Source organism: Gossypium hirsutum, chromosome A07, assembly GCF_007990345.1.
Source record: "Gossypium hirsutum isolate 1008001.06 chromosome A07, Gossypium_hirsutum_v2.1, whole genome shotgun sequence".
Taxonomy (NCBI): Eukaryota; Viridiplantae; Streptophyta; class Magnoliopsida; order Malvales; family Malvaceae; genus Gossypium; species Gossypium hirsutum.
Genome location: NC_053430.1, coordinates 60,098,880 through 60,115,021, shown reverse-complemented (window position 1 = coordinate 60,115,021; position 16,142 = coordinate 60,098,880).

Sequence of the window (16,142 nt, the reverse complement as noted above, 5' to 3'; positions counted from 1 at the left end):
AGAAAATGAAATGTTGTTGATAGATAAACAACTTTTACAAAGAGAATTTTGATAAAACCATGATTTAGGGACTAAATTGAAAAGTGGTAAAACCCATGGAAAAATTTTGAATTTTAAGAAATCTAAGTGCTGTAAATGTTATATGAAAATTTCGGTTAGGCTTGGAATAAGATTAAATTGTATGAATTTCATTTTCCGAGCTTAGGGACGAAATTGGAATTCATGAAAACTTTAGGGGCAAAATGGTAATTTTTCCTAGGGTGTAAATTGAATTCAATTGAATATGAAATGAATTAAATTGATGATTAAATTCATTTATTTAGATTCGGACAACTCAAATTTGAAGCTAGATCGAGGAAAAGAAAAAGTTTCGGATTAGTAGAATTTCTTGTACGGACGATTTTTAAGGTAAGCTCATGTAATCAAATTGTGTATAGTTATATGCTTGTATTGAATGTGTTATGTGATTGTATGAATTATAAATGATTAAAGTATGAAATAAATTATATGTAACAACCTAATTGTGGGCTTAGTCAGAATAGTGGTTTCGGCACCACAAATCCGAGGCCGAGAATTTATTTTTATTATTATTTTAGTGTCATAGTATGGTTATATGAGTGCATGAAAAATTTGGTGAGTTAATTTTAGCGTTTGTGAGCTTAATTGCGAGAAAGGATCAAATCGCATAAAGGGTAAAAGTTTTGTTTTATTAGTTAAAGGTGTAAAATTGCTAGAGAAACATAATTGGAGGGGTTTAAAGAATAAATAGACTCTTTAGAAGCTGATGGACTGCCATAGGAGACAAGAAAATCAAATGGTCAAATGGGTAGGTGACTTAGTGTATAATAAAATATTACCCTAGTGACTAGCCATGATCTTTTTCATTTTTCCTTTCTCCTCCACTGAAATTTTCAACAAAAATGGGGTTTTTGGAAGCTTGAAATTTCAGCAACTTATCACCTTTGAAAATAAGTGATTTTCATATTCATTGTTGATGATTTTTGTATTTTTAGGACCCTTGTAGCATGAGCTTTCGATTGAGGGGACTATTTTGCAAAATGGTTGATAGTCTAGGGATTTTCCATGAAAGAATTTATGATGTTTGCTAAGTTTTTATGGAAGAAAATGAACCTTGGTTGTTAAGTAAACAACTTTTGTGAAAGGATTTTTCATGAAAACCCCTAATAGGGCCATTTTGTAAGGTTTGTAAAATAGGTGGTAATAGTGTGAAATGTGTGAAATTATGCGTTGCCATAAGCATAAGATAGGTTCATCTAGGCTTGATTGATATGAATATTTGATTGAAACCAATTTATGAACCTAAGAGCAAAATCGTAATTTTTGTAAAGTCTAAGGGCAAAATGGTCAATTTGCCAATGTATTAATTTTGGAGTGTATTAATTGTTATGATGATTAAATTAGTGAAATTTTTCATTTTAGATCAAGAAAGACGCAATCCGGACTTAGACTAGGGGAAGACTAAGCTAGTTGAATAACTTGACCTAGTCAACTTTTTTTGTATACCAAGGTAAGTTGTACGTAAATAATGCAAATTAAATGTTATCATGTATTATACAATTAGTTTGGCATGAATTGTTGAGTTGTGTTGGGAATGTGAATTATGAGAATTAATGTAATAAAGACTCCTGGTTGAACATTAGGAATAGAATTGGATATTCATTCCATGACATTGGGTGATATGTGTACTAGTGTAAGACATGTCTAGGACATGCATCGGCCACATTATAAGACCTAGTGTAAGACATATCTGGGACATGCATCAGCATTAAGACGAAAGCTTGTGTAAGACATGTTTGGGACATGCATCGGTATTAAGACGAGAGCTAGTGTAAGACATGTCTGGGACATGCATCGGCGTCGAGATATACAAGCTAGTGTAAGACCTGTCTGGGACATGGTATTGACTTTGATGTGCTAGCTAGTGTAAGACAATGTCTGGGACACATCTTATCCCATGTTTGGGGCTATTGAATATCCCGTAGTATTCCAAATGGTTCAACGGGAGATTTATGGTTTGTATCGGAATGAGAGAACTTTTGACCATGTGGTGAATGGTACAGGTACCTAGATGAGAATTATGAAATACAACCTTCATTTACGTTGTACGTTTAGTAAGGAAGGAAAGTGAGTAAGTCATGCTTATGACCATTTGTGTATGTTAGATGAAGTAAGAAATGTGAATTCAATCAACGTTGTATGCTTGGTGAGAGATGAATATGAACAAATAATATTTATGAATCCTCACTTTCAAGTGCAAAATTTAATTATATTTAGAGTATGATCCCTCATGGTAACTTGTAGTTATTTCATTATTTACATGCGACTTACTAAGCTTTATGCTTACCTCTTTTCCTCTCCATTTCCTTGTAATGTCGCCAAATTAGCCTGTGGATCAGATACCGTCAGAGGCGTCGTTCACACTATCATTTGAAGCTCGGTATAGTTAGTTCTTTTATTTTGAATATGGCATGTATAGGACTTTGTCTTTTGAGTTTTGTGTCTTTGTTATTTGGCCTAATGTGTTGGCTTGGGATGAAACCCTTCGTTTCATATAAGGCCACAAATTATGGCAAATATTTATCTATGATATGCAATTGATGATGTTTCATAGATGGCCAAATGCATGAATGAATAAGTGCATGCTTGGATTGTTATAGTGTAATGAGGGTTGTTTTTAATTATCATGTTGTGGTTGAATTGGTAATATTGATGTGGTATAAGTTAGTTCAAGTAAGGGTGGCAAAAAGTATTGGTAGATAGCCTTATTTCTGTCCACATAGGTAGACATATGGGCGTGTGTCTAGGTCGTGTGTTACACACGGTTAGCCCCATGGGTGTGTTGTCCGGCCATGTGTCCCCTGTACCTTGAATTTGCATGTCAATATGCATGGTAGTAAACACATGGGCAGAGACATGGCCGTGTGTCCTAGCCGTGTGGAGAATACAACCTCTGGCCACGGGCGTGTGCCTTGGCCATGTGCCTCTAATTTGTTGCTGACATCAGAAATAGAATGTCAAGGTTTTTACACATGGATTATGACATAGACGTGTCTTGGTCGTGTGAGGGACAGGGGCTATAGACAAGGGCATGTGCTCGGTCATGTGAAAATCCCTATAGGTTCGAATTTGAAATTAAATTCTCACGGGTTAGAGACATGGGCATGTCCCCTTGTGCTTAGGTTGTGTAAACCACACGGGCCTTCAGCACGACCAGGTCAAAATGGCCACACGGGCGTGTGCCCCTGTTTCAAGTGATATTTTTCAAAGTTTTCAAAGGTGTTCGGATTAAACCCAGATCGTTTCCAAAGTGTGATTTGGGCCTTGTAGGCCCATATTAAAAATTTCTAGATTAAGAGTGAAAAGTTTTAAATTTGATCTAGTTTTTATGACTCAGAAATGATTGTATGCATGTGTTTAAGTCAAGTAATACCTCGTGCCCAGTCCTGGCCTTAGACTTGGGTAAGGGTGTTACATTATATGCCCAATATAGCTTGAATAAATATTAAGTTCCGTTTCAATAATTAAATTTGATGGATATATGTAATTTCCCAATTTGAATGTGATCCTGCATATGATGCAGGCAGGATTTAGCTCGGATGAGTAATCCTGATAAAGCTCTCTTGAGCATCTTGATAAATAGTTCTTACGAGCATCTTAATGGTAGTGATTTTGCATGTGTTGCACACTATAGCAGCTCTTTGTGAGCATCCTATTACATGATTCGATCAGTTGTGATCAAGCATATAATGCGGACATAAACGCAGCTCTACATGAGCGTCCTGATATAAGCTCTTATGGGCTTCCTGACATGGCTTACTTGAACTCCCTGTTACCTTATCTGGTGTTCCATAATATTAACTCTTTCAAATTATCTATTAATAAGCTCTATGAACTCCTTGGTTAAAACTCTTATGAGTCTCCTGTTTAGCTCAAACAAGTGTCTTGTTACATGGCTCATCTAAGCATCCAGATGTGTCACTCGAGAGTGTGCCCTCTGATTAAGTGCCTTAATGGGTACCCCTGAACATAAATGGACGAATTATTGAATTGTACACCTTGTGTGTACTACTTGAGTATCCATCGAAATTTCAATGATTCAACGGTCAAATTCCCGAAATAAGAAATTATGAGATTAAAAGAATTATGTCTTGAATAGGCCTGAGATACTTGGAAGTTTGTAACATGATGAGCTCATCTATGCTTATTTGGTGTATATGTGAATTGTGTGACTAACATACTTGTTTGAGTGCATGTGATTAGGCAAACTTGTTAATTTGTTGGGAATCATGTTATTGTATGCTTATTATAATAAATCTGAATGGTAAGTTTAATTCTTGTTATAAGAACTTACTAAGCATTAAATGCTTATTAGTTTTTAATTTCTCTATTTTATAGTGCTCAGAAGCTCGTAAAGGTTGGAGATCAGTCGGAGCAACATCACACTATCCTCTAGCTTGCTTTGGTATAAATAGTAAATTCATTTTGGTATAATGAAATGTATAAGCTAACTTGACCATTGAAGGCATGTAAATGGTTGTATGTAATCTAGCCATTGGAATGGCTAGAGTGATATACTTTGGCATGTTTATATAAAGGCTATAATATAGTCAATATGTTTGGGAATGGTTAAATAGTAAATGGTATATATCTAATGAAGGGTAAGTTTTGAATTAGAAAAATTGGCTAATCAAGTATGTTTACAAAAGGTAAAAATTTTAAACAAGAATGCATGAAAAGATAAATCATTTAGATGTTAGAATTGGCTTGATTATAATTGTAACACCCCACATCCGTGTCCCACGCCGGGTCAGAATATGAGGCATTACCTAACTTAAACTTATGCATATAAACATTTTCATACTACCAAAACATGGTCAAATTAAAAATGTTTCAATTTTTATCTATAAACCCCTTAATAATAGCCTACTAAGCCCAAAACATCCATTGGAACGCATTCGACAACAATCCAAGTCCTTTAAAGAACTATGAAAATAACTCTTAACACAGGGGCACACGCCCGTGTGGGAGGGGCAACATGCCCGTTTGACATTTAAACATGATCATGCTATTGGCCAGTGTGGCTCACACGGCCTAAGCAATAGAGGGACAAGCTCATGTCATATACCCGTGTGCTAGGCAGTGCCCTTCACATGGCAGAGATACACGGCCATGTCTCTACCCATGTATTTACTACCATGCATACTGACTTACATTCTTACCTACAGGGGACACGCGGACAACATTTCATTTATGTAATTTACTCATCCATGAAAATATCATCTTTCATTTATAAATCAAAATGAGTATTGACCATCATCCATGGCCCTATACAAAATGAGTATCGTATTCATCATATGAGCCAACACATTATGACTAACTAACTAAACACTAAACAAAGACTCGAGTCATTACATGCCAAAAAACAAAACAATGAAATTAGCTATACCAAGGTCTGGAGTGATAGTGTGATCGAAGCTTTTGATGTCACTGGATCCCTGATGCTAGCTTGGCGGCACTATAAGGAAAGAAAAGAAAGGAGAGTAAGCTTATGAGCTTAGTAAGTACATATATACAAATGAAGTGTAATTATAAGAAAATCATATTCATCCAACGGTATCTTGTCATGCTTAAAAGATAAAATCACTTAACGTCTCTATTTTCCTTTCATTTATGTATACTTAATACACCTCGTTTCTTACTCAGGTCCTAACCATGAGTTGGATATACATACCTCATCAAAGTATTCACGAACTAAATCTTCGGGTTACCTGTTGAACTCTCGAAATACATATGGATACACGGGGAATTTGTGTCTAAATGCAATATACGAAATCAGTGTTACCTCATGCTATAAAACGCTCACAATTAAGCTACTCATAGGCCTTTCTATCAATTCAAAACCCGGACCCCATAGTTATCATGTAACGTTTGCTCATTAAGCCACTCACAGGTATGTACACAAAGTCAGTACCCGGACCCAAGTTACCTATAGCATTTAACTCATGAACCCAGACTCAACTCATGAGTTCAAACCACATAATTTTTATAACATGCCCCTTTGTATCCTATGCTATGTCTAAGGTTCAACGGGCTTCATATCAAATCGAATAGCATCGCATTTTGCTCATAGCGTAATTTACTCACATAACATGTCGTTTATACATTCATGGCAACAATTAGAATTTAAGTACATAACAACAATAAGCTCGCTATACATGTGTATTATTAAAATATACCAAAGTAAACTTCAATAACACATTATTTACATATGTAGTTACCTCGATACAAAATGATGAAGACAAGCTTAATCCCCGTAAACTTTGTTCTTACCCCGATCAAGACCCGAATCACGTGTCTGTTGATCTAAATTAATAAAATTCATTTATTTCATCAGCATATCAATTTAAACACCCGAAAGTTCATAATTGGGAAAATTGACTATTTTGTCCTTAGACTTTCACAAAATGACCATTTTACCCCTACGCTCAAAAATCGATTTTTATCGAATTTCTTCATATTATAAACCTAGCTGATTACGTTATATACTAGAAGCAATCCAAAATTTCCATTATTTCACACATTTATTATCTATTTTACGACTCATGCAAAATAGTCCATATTAGGGTTTTCATGAGAAATCCCTTCACAAAAGTTGTTTATTACTCACCAAAGGATCATATTATTCCATAAAAATTCATAAAAAAACCTAAATGCTCTCATGGAAAACCCTAGACTTTCAACCATTTTGCAAAATAGTCCCCACATTTAAAAGCTCTTGCTTTAAGGGTCCAAAAAAGTAAAAATCATCAACAAAAGTCATGAAAACCACTTACTTGTGAAGGCTTAAAGTAGCTGAAATTTTAAAGCTTCAAAAGCCCCTCTAATGGCCAATTTTTCGGTGAAGAAGAAAGAGAGAAAAGGATGAAACCTTTTTTATGTAGGTACACCCGGGGCTCCCACTAGTGCGAATCAAGACCTTATCGATCTTCCGAAAGGCCCCATGACTCGAGCCTGTACCAAGCGACTTCAAGAAGCTTTAACAACTTTGTTAACTTGAATTTGGGATGAAACAAAGCCCCTTGACGTTGGAGAAGCTGTGGAGAACCCTTTGAAGACCCATTGCACTCTTTTGCAAACCGACTTCAGCTCCTCTCTAGCTCCCCAAGCTCAACTCAGCTCCAATTAGCTCACTTGAGCTTGTTCTAGCTCGTTTGAGCTCGATTTAGCTTCTTTCCAGCTCATTTCTTTTTCCATTTCAATAAACTAAGTTTTAAATTTATTTTAATTCAATTTGCTATAGCTCATGCCAAATTCTCTAGCTAAAATCAGTTTATTAAATGTTTTTGTTTATTTGAGTTAGCCGAAATTAATAAGCTAGTTAATTTTAATTTATTTTGTCCAAATTAGTTAAGTTGTTATTTAAGTTGTTAGTGGCTATTTAATTATGTTTAAATGTTATAATTAAATGTGTTCATTTCTTTTGTAGGTTCAGCCGAAAATGGGAATGCATTTAAGGCTAGGTGCATGTACGGGCTAGTTCAATGCATTAGAAGATTCATGCACGGTCCGGTTCAATGCTTGGAGGGAATTATGTTCAAGTACATGGAAGGTTAATTACATGCATTGGATTATGAAGATACATTCACTTTGGACGGCACACATGCATGAATGGAGAGCTTTTAATGAATGTTCATGTAAGGCCAGATTCAAGTTCCCCTTCTAGTTCCATACATGGCCAAATGTATGTGGATGAACCATTGGTGTTCCTAAGTACTTATTCGGCCAAGGGGTAACTGCATAATTAATTTACAAATTCAATTGATGAATGAAGGCTAAGAGAAGATGCATGGACAGCAAGTTACAACGTATGGGAGAATGCATCTAATTTTTGGAACACGAATTGTTTGCTGCCCAAATGACTTTCCAAGGTGCCTATTCAGCTAAGAGGCATTTCTTTAATGCTCCTTTCATTCCAAGGCCAAATCTAGACAAGCTAATGAGCTGCCATTCATTCACCTTCATCCAAGTTACTTTTGCTTGAGCATGAAGCTATCCAATGAAGTTCCATTCAGCCGAATCAAGACCTAGCTAATTAATGTCTTTGTTCTAGATTATTCCAGTGCATTCTTAACCAAAAATACTTAGCCCTTAAGCTAGTTAATTTTTCCATTCATCTACTACATGCTAGGCTATAAATAGTTTACTCATTTCTTTGTAAAAGGACTTTTGCCAAATTTTTAATGAAACTCTGTTTCTGTGAAGTTGCTTCCTCTCATATCTCGTACAAGTTTCGAAGACTTATCTAGTTGTGCTAGTGGCATCTACCGAGCTTGTTTAAACTTATCACAATCTTTGGTGTGGCATTTACCTATCCTTCTATCCATCTTTTCACCTTAACAATATAGGAACCGGGGTGACACTCATTAGTGTTGAATCGCTCCTAACGTTAAGTTCACTAATCCATTTCCACCTTTCGTTATTTCTTCCTTATTATCTCAAAAATCCAACCACCTATTCAACATCCATCTTTGTTTCTTTAGCCGAACCTATCACCTCCATTTTACTTCTTTTGAACCCCATTCGCTTTAACCAAGCCTACCCATCCAACTTCTACTACCAATACTAAAACGCGAATGACTCTTCTCGTCTACGATTGGGCACATTATGAATTCGACTCCATCTCCCAAGCTAGATCACGTCATTTGGTATCAGAGCTTGAAAAAGAGACTCCAACATTCGTACCAAGATCAAAATAGGTTCGTTGTGAAAAAAATATATATCGAATTAAAAAGAAATTCTATCATGTTGTATTTCGATGTTGTTCATTATAATATCATTATTTTGGAAGTTATAAAAAAAAAGAAATACGAAATTATAAAAAAAATACGAAGTTATAAAAAAAAGTGAAGTGATCAAGTTCTCTTCTCTTATCTTTTTACCATTGTTCTGATCGTCAAAGTGTCCATTTCATCCTTGTAACCCCCTCCCCTTCCAAAAATGCCACACTACACCGAAGAAAAATTTTCGTTTAGCCTACCTTTACACCGTGACATTCTACCCTTGCAACCATTTTGAAGTCGGCCCCAAAGCACCAAGACGAGTAAAAGAAACAAAATACAAGGTTACGAGAGTGTGAGAGCATTCGAGTGTTGAGAAAGCCTAAACGAGTGAAAACACGAGTGGAGTGCACAACTATTATTTCTTTTTCGAGAGAAATAGTGAGGATTTTTTGGTGAGGACTTAAATATTCTTGTAAAATCAACATGGAACGAAATGTGGAAGAAAGGCAACCAGTTCGGAATGTGCCGGACTTGAACTTACAAGCCTTGCTTCATGAAGTCAAGTAGTTGTTCGATACTGGCTCGAATATTAGTGACCGACGAAGAGGCCAACATCGTCGTGGCCAACGAGAATGAGAAAGGTTTGATGATGACTTGAAAAGCATTAAGTTATCATTCTAAGGTCGTTCGGACCCCGAAGCATATTTAGAGTGGGAGAAAAAGATCAAACTCATTTTCAAATTCTATAACTATTCGGAGGCTAAGAAAGTTAAGTTGGCTGCCATAGAATTCACTGACTACGCTATGATTTGGTGGGATCAACTTACCTCAAGCCGGAGGAAAAATGGCGAGTGACCCGTTAACAGTTGGGCCAAAATGAAAGCTATCATGCGCCGGAGGTTCATTCCAACACACTACCATTAGGAGCTTTACCAAAAACTCCAAAACCTTACCCAAGGTACGAGGAGTGTCAAGGATTACAACAAAGAAATGGAAGTTGCCATGATCTGTGCGGATGTGGAGGAGGATCGAGAGGCAACCATGGCTAGATTTCTGTCCGGGCTTAATCACAAGATCGCTAACACTGTGGAGTTGCAACATTATGTAGAGATAGTTGACATGGTCCACATGGCTATCAAGGTCGAGAAGTAACTCAACAAGAAAGGTGTTGCCTGAGGTTATTCGACTACCAATATGTTAAAGTGGAACCAAGGCACAAGCAAAGGTGCTTCGGCGAGCCAAACGAAGGAACCTATGGCACCCACTAAAACCACTAAGCCCATGGTTGAAAATAGAAAAGGTAAGGTCGTTCAAGGTTTTAAGTGTCTCAGTAGAGGACGCATTGCGAGCCAATGTCCGAATCGGAGCGCAATGGTGATTTGACCCAATGGCGATATTGAATCGGAGGAAGAAGAAGAAAAAAATGAAAACAATGCTGAAAGCCCTTCTGATGCCGAGGAAGAGTTGGAGTATGCGGTTGAAGGTAAGATGCTTGTTGTTAAAAGGACCTTAGGTGCGCAAAATGACAAAACTGATCTACAACGAGAGAACCTTTTTCATACCCGTTGTCTCGTTCGAGAAAAGGCAGGTAGTTTAGTGATTGATGGAGGAAGTTGTGCAAATGTTGCGAGCACCCTCCTAGTCAAAAAGCTTGATTTCCCGACAAGTGTGCATCCGAGCCCTTACAAGCTACAATGGCTCAATGATGGAGTTGAGTTAAGGTAACCAAGCAAGTCCTTGTTTCATTTTCAATTCGAAAATATCAAGACGAAGTACTTTGTGATGTGGTGCCCATGCATGCGAGCCATATATTGCTTGGAAGACCATGGCAATTTGACCGAAGAGTCAAGCACGACGGAATCACAAATCAATATTCTTTCAATTTTCATGGCTGAAACTTTACTTTGGCACCCTTAACACCTACACAAGTTTTGGAGGATCAACAACGATTGAAACAATCTTTGGAGCGTACGAGAGTGGAAAAAGAAAGTGAAAATGAAAACGAAGAAAATGTGAGAGAAAAGAAAGAGAGTTCTGATAAAAATAAGATCAACGTGAGAGAAAAGGAAAATCAAATAAAAGTGAGTGAGGGAAATAAAAGAGTTTTGATTAACCAATGTTTTCTTGTTTCTACCTTCTTTTAGGTTGACTAAAATCCTACGTTTTGGTTATGTTATAACCCTAAAGAAAGAAGGTTTGTCATGATTGGAAAAGGTAAAACTAATCCTTGTTTCCATGATCCTAGCGTTAAACAAGGTATGGATTTCGAAATCTCTAATGTATCCTTGTTCAATTCGATTGATGAAGAAAGCATTGCTTATAAAGATATAAATGTTTTGGTTGATGATCAAAAGATTCTTGGTACATGTGATATTGTTGAGTTTGATGAATATTTGCAATCTTTGAACTGTTGCACAAATTCTTGTTGTAGTCACCATGCTTTGAAAATACCATTTGAGATGCCCAAGCGAACTAAGGACATTATGTTCTTAGCACCATTGTTCGTTAAATTCTTAAGTTGCAATGGAACATGTTTATTTGATAGTGAGAATGGAATATTGATGCTGTCTTGTTGTAATTGTTTTAAACGCAAGATATTACGTTTTTATGACTGTTTGAATAAGTTAATATTCTATAATGATTTTCATTTGGTTGCAAGTTCTGTGACGTCTTTCCAGCAAGGTATGATACGGCAATTAATCACATTTGTACAAGAACGAACAAGTAGGCATCCCTGTTTCAAAATTAACCGACGACTCGACTTGAGGACAAGTCACTTTGAAGGCAGGGGGAATGATGTATGCACGGCCAGGGCTCTCACAAGTGCGAATCAAGACCATATCGAGCTTCTGAAAGGACCCATGACTTGAGCACGTACCAAGCGACTTCAAGAAGCTTTAACAGCTTTGTTGACTCGAATTTGGGATGAAACAAAGCCCCTTGATGTTGGAGAAGCTGTGGAAAACCCTTTGAATACTCATTGCACTCTTTTGCAAAGCAACATCAGCTCCTCTCCAGCTCCACAAGCTCAACTCAACTCCAATCAACTCACTTGAGCTTGTTCCAACTCGTTTGAGCTCGATTTAGCTTCTTTCCAGCTCATTTCTTTTTCCATTTCAATAAACTACGTTTTAACTTTATTTTAATTCAATTTGCTACAGCTCATTCCGAATTCTCTAGCTCATATCATTTCGCTAAATGTTTTTGTTTATTTGAGCTAGCCGAAATTAATAAGCTAGTTAATTTTAATTTATTTTGTCCAAATTAGTTAAGTTGTTATTTAAGTTGTTAGTTGCTATTTAATTATGTTTATATGTTATAATTAAATATGCTTATTTATTTTGTAGGTTCAGCCGAATATGGGAATGCATTTAAGGCTAGGTGCATGTACGGGCTAGTTCAATGCATTAGAAGATTCATGCACGGTTCAGTTCAATGTTTGGAGGGAATTATGTTCAAGTACATGGAAGGTTAATTACATGCAATGGATTATGAAGATACATTCACTTTGGACTGCACACATGCATGAATGGAAAGCTTTTAATGAATGTTCATGTATGGGCAGATTCAAGTTCCCCTTCTAGTTCCAAACATGGCTGAATGTATGTGGATGAACCATTGGTGTTCCTAAGTACTTACTCAACATCCATCTTTGTTTCTTTAGCCGAACCTATCACCTCCATTTTACTTCTTTTAAACCTCATTCGCTTTAACCAAGCCTATCCATCCAACTTCTACTACCAAGACTAAAACGCGAATGACTCTTCTTGTATACGATTGGGCACATCGTGAATTCGACTCCATCTCCCGAGTTGGATCACATCACTTTTGTTGTTTATTTTATTCAAACTAGTCAAAATTGCTGACCAAATAGCACCTAATTTTGACTTTCCCATCAATTTGTCCTCTATGGCCGGCCAACATAAGAATTAGAGGGTCTAATTGCTCTTTAAGGCCCCAAAATTAGGTTCTTTAGCTAATTGACACTCTTATCTAGCAAAATAGGAATTTTGCACTTTATTCTATTTAGTCATTTTTCACAATTAAGCAAGCAATCGCTAAAATTAATTCAACAAAATTTTCATGTACTTATCTAATCATGCTACAATACATAAAATAATATTTTAAATAATTTCCTCGACCTCAGTTTAGTGGTTTCAAAATCACTATTCGGACTAGCCCCAAAATTGGGTTGTAACAATAACGCTTGTATTGGTTGGTATATGTTTCCAATTGTTGGCGTAGGTTGTTGAAAAAGTTGGGTGAGAAATAAAGCTAGGAAATGGCTTTATTTTTTCCACAAGGTGTTGAACTTGTTAGAACTGGTAAGCCTTCAATAGATAAAATCTGTAAATATAGGGTAGAAGAATTTAGAGCTACTGCCAATGATGATCAGGAAAGGGCTATGTTTTGGTTGGAAATACCATCAGTGTTTTAGATGAATTATCTTGTACACCAGCTGAATGTTTGAAATGTGCAGTTTCTTTACTGAAAGACACAGCTTATCATTGGTGGAACACCATAACTTCAGTAGTACCGAAAGAAAATGTTACATGGAAATTTTCCAAGACTGAATTCAGAAAGAAGTACATTAGTTAAAGATTTCTGGATCAGAAAAAGAAAGAATTTTTAGAGCTTAAATAAGGTAACATGACTGTATCTGAATATAAACAAGAATTTGTTCGATTAAGCAAATATGCTAGAGAATGGGTTCCAACCGAGGCTGATATGTGTAAACTATTTGAAGAGAGCTTAAATCAAGATATCAAATTATTGATTGCAATCCTTGAATTGAGGGAATTTGTGGTGTTAGCTGGTCGAGAAGATAAAGTTGAGGAATTAAGTAAAGAAAAGAAGCAAGTAGAGAGGGAATCATCTGATTTAAAGAAATCAAAAAATTACCATGATCATTCTACCACCTTTACGGGATATTCTGGAAAAGAGCGAAGCTCTCAACGCTCTAACCCGAGATCCTCGTCTCCATTTGTAACCAGTGTTGGAAGTGTTGGTAATCCCAAATTAAATGTAAATATTGTAAAAAAAATTCATTTTGGAGAATGTCATTTGAGAAGTGGAATGTCATTTGAGAAGTGGAGCCTGTTACCGATGTGGTTCTCTTGATCATCTCCTTAAAGATTGCACAGAAAGAGTTGAAAAAGATAGTGATCAAATTTCAAAGTCAAGTAATCTCTCCTCGAGAGGCAGACCACCCCGTCACCCTGGCAATGTCAGTGGTAGCCGAGGTACTACAAGGGATACAATAATTAAATCTGAGGCACGAGCACTGGCAAGGACATATGTTATTCGTGCTAGAAAAGATGCTTCTGCACCAGACGTCATTACTGGTACATTTTCTCTACTTGATACTGATATAACTGCTTTGATTGATCCAGGTTCAACGCATTCATACATATGCACAAATTTAGTTTCTGTTAAAAATTTTCCTGTTGAGTTCACTAAATTTGTGGTTAAAGTTTCGAACCCCCTAGGCCAATATGTCACGATGGATAAAACTTGTAAAAACTGCCCGTTGATGTTAAAGGGTTATTGTTTCTCAGTTGATTTAATGTTATTGCCATTTGATGAATTTGATGTGATTTTGGGAATGGACTGGTTAACCCAACATGATGCAGTGGTAAATTGTAAACAGAAATATATTATGTTGAAATGTCAGAATGGTGAGTTACTCCATGTTGAATCTGATAAACTGGATGGGTTATCTAATGTGATTTCAATAATATCAGCACAGAAATATGTCAGAAAGGGTTATGATGCTTATCTTGCATATGTTTTGGATACTAAAGTATCTATGTCGAAGTTTCAGTTAGTATTGGTTGTTTGTGAATTTCCTGATGTATTTCTAGAGGAATTACCTGGTTTACCACCAGTTAAAAAAGTAGAGTTTTCTATAGATCTTGTTCCTGGAACAACACCGATATCCATAGCACCATATAGAATGGCTCCTACCGACTTAAAAAAGTTGAAAGCATAGTTGTAAGAATTAATTTACAGAGGCTTTGCTCGACCTAGTTTCTCACCTTGAGGTACACCGGTACTGTCTTTAAAGAAGAAAGATGGATCATTGAGATTGTGTATAGGTTACAGACAATTAAAGAAAGTCACAATAAAGAACAAGTATCCACTGCCTCAAATTGATGATCTATTTGATAAGTTGAAAGGTGCTACTATATTTTTGAAGATTGATCTACGTTTCGGTTATTATCAGCTACGGGTAAAAGATTCAGATGTGCCAAAGACAGCTTTTAGAACCAGGTACGGGCACTATGAGTTTCTTGTAATACCGTTTGGTTTCACAAATGCACCTGTGGTATTTATGATTTGATAAATAGAATTTTCAGACCGTATTTAGATAGGTTTGTAGTGGCATTTATTGATGATATTTTGGTATGTTCCCGAGATGAGAATGAGCATGCTGAACATTTGAGAATAGTGTTACAAACTTTGCATGAGAAGCAATTGTATGCCAAATTTAGTAAATGTGAATTTTGGCTACAGGAAGTTGGCTTTCTCTGACATATAGTATCGCAGAAGTTATCCAAGTGGATCTGAAGTTAGAAGCTTTCTAAGACTAGCAAGATATTACCATAGGTTTGTTAAAGGATTTTTGATAGCTTCTTCGATGTCTCGATTGTTACAGAAAGACGTAAAATTTGAGTGGTCTGATAAATGTCAGCAGAGTTTTGACAGGTTAAAAGCCTTATTAATAGAAGCACCAATGTTAGTTCAGCCTAAATCAGGTAAAGAACTTATAATTTACAGTGATGCGTCATTAAAATGGTTTAGGTTGTGTATTGATACAAGAAGGTAAAGTAATAGCCTATGCTTTAAGACAGCTAAAACTACATTAAATAAATTACCCAATACATGATCTTGAATTGGCAGTAATTGTATTTCCATTGAAAATCTAGCGGCATTACTTATTTGGTGAAAAATGTGACATATTCACTGATCATAAAAGTTTGAAGTATGTAATGTCACAGAAAGACAGGAATTTGAGACAGTGCAGGTGGCTTGAACTATTAAAATTTTATGATTTGATTATTGATTACCACCCAGGAAAAGCCAATGTGGTTGCAAATGATTTGAGCAAAAAATCCCTGTTTGCTTTGCAAGCAATGAATACCAGATTGTTATTATCTGATGATGGTTTAATCATAGTAGAGTTAAAATCTAGATCGATGTTTTTGCAGCAGATTTCTAAAGCTCAGAAAAATGATGATAAATTACGAGTTAAACAGGTACAGAGTGAGTTGAATTCTAATTCATAATTTTAGATTGGGTCTGATGATTGTTTGTTATTCAGAGGCAGAATATGTGTAC